Source organism: Carlito syrichta, unplaced genomic scaffold (assembly GCF_000164805.1).
Source record: "Carlito syrichta isolate Samal-C Ts95f unplaced genomic scaffold, Tarsius_syrichta-2.0.1 Scaffold309475, whole genome shotgun sequence".
NCBI lineage: Eukaryota > Metazoa > Chordata > Mammalia > Primates > Tarsiidae > Carlito > Carlito syrichta.
Window position 1 is genome coordinate 639,005 of NW_007253571.1, and position 4,021 is coordinate 643,025.

Here is a 4,021-nt window from a genome sequence, read left to right on the forward strand (position 1 = left end):
CAAAGTCCTTAGCTATTACTCATATCGTTCACAGTATCAGAAAATTCATAGTGGGGAGAAACTCTATAAATGTGAAGAATGTGATAAAGCCTTTACTTGGTATTCACATCTTCTTCACCATCGGAGAAATCCCATACTACACATAAACCCTACAGATGTCAAGCATGTGACAAAAACCTTTCATAAGTACTCAAATCTTATTCAACATCAAAAGATACCATACTGGAGAGAAAGCCTACAAATGTGAAGAATGTGGCAAAACCTTTTGCTGGCAATCAGGTCTTAGTAGACATCAGAGAATCCACACTGGAGAGAAACCTTACAAATGTGAAGAATGTGGCAAAGCCTTTTGGTGGCAATCAGGTCTTATTAGACATCAGAGAATCCACACTGGAGAGAAACCCTACAAATGTGAAAAATGTGGCAAATCCTTTCGCTCTCATTCACATCTTGCTCGTCATATTACCATCCATACTGGAGAGAAACCCTATAAATGTGAGGAATGTGGCAAAGACTTTCGCTGTCGTTCATACCTTACTCAACATACAATGATCCATACTGGAGAGAAACGCTACAAATGTGAGGAATGTGGGAAAGCCTTTCACTCTCATGGAGGACTTTCTGGACATAAGACCATCCATACTGGAGAGAAACCCTACAAGTGTAAAGAATGTTCCAAAATCTTTCACTCTCATCGTGGATTTGCTGGACATATGATCATCCACAGCAGAGAGAAACCCTACAAATGTGAAAAATGTGGCAAAACTTTTCATCGGAAATCTGGTCTTAGTCAACATCAGAGTATCCACACTGGAGAGAAACCCTACAAATGTGAAAAATGTGGCAAAGTCTTTCGTTTTCAATCAGTTCTTAGTCGACATCAGAAAACCCACAATGGAGAGAAACCCTACAAATGTGAAGAATGTGACAAAGCCTTCTGCTGTCGTTCATACCTTACTCAACATATGGTGATCCATATTGGAAAGAAAACCTACAAATGTGAAGAATGTGGCAAAGCCTTTTTCCATCGTTCAAGCCTTACTCGACATATGGTGATCCATACTGGAGAGAAACCCTACAAATGTGAGATATGTGGAAAAACCTTTCAATCTCATTCACTACTTTCTCAACATGTTCTGATCCATACTGTTGACAAATCCTACAAATGTGAAGAGTGTGGAAAAGCCTTTCACTCTCATAAAGGATTTGCTGGACATAAGACCATCAATACTCGGGAGAAACCCAACAAAAGCGAATAATGTGCCAAAGCCTTTTGCTTTCATTTACAATTTGCTCAACATACAATGATCTATACTGGAGTGAAACCCTACAAATGTAAAAATGTGCAAAGCCTTTCATGTTCATTCAAAACTTGCTTGACATGGTGATGCATACTGAAGAGAAACCCTACAAATATGAAGAATGTGGCTAAGCCTTTCATTGTCAAGGAGGACTTACTGGACATAAGACCATCCATACTGGAGGGAAATCCTAGTAGTGTAAAGAATGTGGCAAAGCCTTGCACTCTCACAGTGGATTTCCTAAACATATGACCACACATAGAGGAGAGAAGCCCTACAAATGTGAAAAATGTGGCAAAGCCTTTTATTTGCAATCAGGTCTTAGTCAACATCAGAGTATCCACACTGGAGAGAAACCCTACAAATGCAAAGATTATGGCAAAGCCTTTCACACTCGTTCTCTCCTTACTTGACATACGGTGATCCATACTGAAGAGAAACCCTAAAAATGTGAAGAATCAGCCAGGCTCGGTTGCTCAGCCTGTAATCCCATGCCTTTGGCAGGCTGAGGTGAGTGGATTACCTGAGCCCGAGGGTTTGAGACCCGCCTGGGCAGTGAGACCCTATCTCTACAATAAATCAAAAAATCAGCCAGGCGTGGTAGCACAAGCCTGTAATTCTGGCTTCTCAGAAGGCTGAGGTGGAAGGAACACTGGAGCGCAGCAAGTCGAGGCTGCGGTGGCCAGGAGCAGCCACTGCACTCCAGTCTGTGCAACAGAGTGAGACTCCAACTCAAAAAAAAAAAAATGTGAAGAATGTGGCAAAGCCTTTCACTCTCAAGGAGGTTTTGCTGGACATAAGACAATCCATACTGGAGAGAACCTCTACAAATGTGAAATATATGGAAAAGCCTTTCATTCTCATTCACGACTAGCTAAACATGGCAAGATCCATACTATTGAGAAGCCCGACAAATGTGGAGTGTGGCAAAAACTTTTGCTATCATAAAGGATTTCTCTGGACATAAGACCATCCATACTGGAGTGAAACCCTACAAATGTAAAGAATGTGACAAAGCCTTTAATGTTCATTCAAAACTTGCTTGACATATGGTGATCCATATTGAAGAGAAACCCAACAAATGTGAAGAGTGTAGCAAAGTCTTTTGTTGTCAAGGAGGACTCGGTGGACATAAGACCATCCATGTTGGAGAGAAACCCTACAGATGTGAAGAATGTGGCAAATCCTTTCACTCTCATACACTACTTGGCTTGACATGTTAAGATTCATACTGTTGAGAAACCCTGCAAATGTGAAGAGTGTGGCAAAACATTTCACTCTCATAAAGGATTTGCTGGACATAAGACCATCCATACTGGAGAGAAACCCTACAAATGTAAATAATGTGACAAAGCCTTTCACTCTGGAGGATTTGCTGGACATAAGACAATCCATACTGGAGAGAAGCTCTACAAATATGAAATATGTTTAAAAACATTAATGTGGCAAAGCCTTTCAATCTCAAGGACTATTTACTGGACATAAGGCAATCCATACTGGAGAGAAAACCTACAAATGTGAAATATTTGGAAAAACCTTTCACTCTCAATCTCTGCTTACTTGGTATGTCAGGATCCATACTGTTGAGAAACTGTACAAATGTGAAGAGTGGCAAAACCTTTTGCTCTCATAAAGGATTTGCTGGACATAAGACCATCCATACTGTGGAGAACATTTACAAGTGTAAAGAATGTGACAGAGGAGCGGTAGCCGTTCGGCAGCCCAGCTTCCTGAAGGCTCTCCATGCCGCTGCCTGCAGGCACCTGATACATCCTGCCTGCTGCCAAGATGTCCAAAAGGAAGGTCAGCTCTGCCAAGGGGGCAGTGAAGGAAGAGCCCAAGAGGAGATCAGCGCAGTTGTTGGCTAAACCTACTCCTGCAAAAGTGGAAGCAAACCAGAAAAGGCGGCAGAAAAGGATAAATCCAGACAAAAAAGTGCAAGCAAAAGGGCAAAGGGGAGCGAAGGGAAAGCAGGCTGAAGTGGCTAACCAAGAAACTAAAGAAGAGTTACCTGCAGAAAATGGAGAAACTAAAACCGAGGAGAATTCAGCCTCTGATGAAGCAGGAGAGAAAGAAGCCAAGCCTGAATAATGTCATATCCCAGTATTATCAATGGTCCCTGTCTCCCTTCTTGTACAATCCAGAGGAATATTTTTATCAACTATTTTGTAAATAGTTTTTTAGTAGCTCTAGAAACATTTTTAAGGAGGGAATCCCACCTCATCCCATTTTTTAAGTGCAAATGCTTTTTTTTAAGAGGTGAAATCATTAGCTGGTTGTTTATTTTTAGGAATAACCAGAAAATAGTGTGGGATATTGAATTACAAGAGGCTTTGACTGTCTTGAGTATCAGCTTAACATTCCATAAATGGGGGGTTAGTTTTTATATCCTGTAATGCAAAGTATACTAAGTGGCAATATGGATCACAGTCCTGCATCTAATGTCTTGAACATTTAAAATTACTTCTATTCCCATGTTGTTTTTAGTAGAATTGTTTCCTAAAGAAAACCACTCCTTGATCATGGCTTTCCCTGTCAGAATTGTGTGCACTCCATAACATCTTTGGTCGTGATAGTCTTGTTTTCCTGATAACTTTGTTAATGTGTTGGGAAATATTGAAAAATTGAGTATGTTGTGTATATGATAAATTGTGAATTGGTGGGATGTATGTAACAGCTTATCAACATTTGAAGATACTGGTACTTGATATCCTCTTAAG

At 40.5% G+C, this 4,021-nt stretch overlaps 1 pseudogene; it reads left to right on the plus strand.

Annotated features, from left to right (window-relative positions):
- Positions 1 to 3,089: 3,089 nt before the first annotated feature.
- On the plus strand, positions 3,090 to 3,392 carry LOC103269756 (annotated as a pseudogene).
- The last annotated feature ends 629 nt before the right edge of the window (positions 3,393 to 4,021 follow it).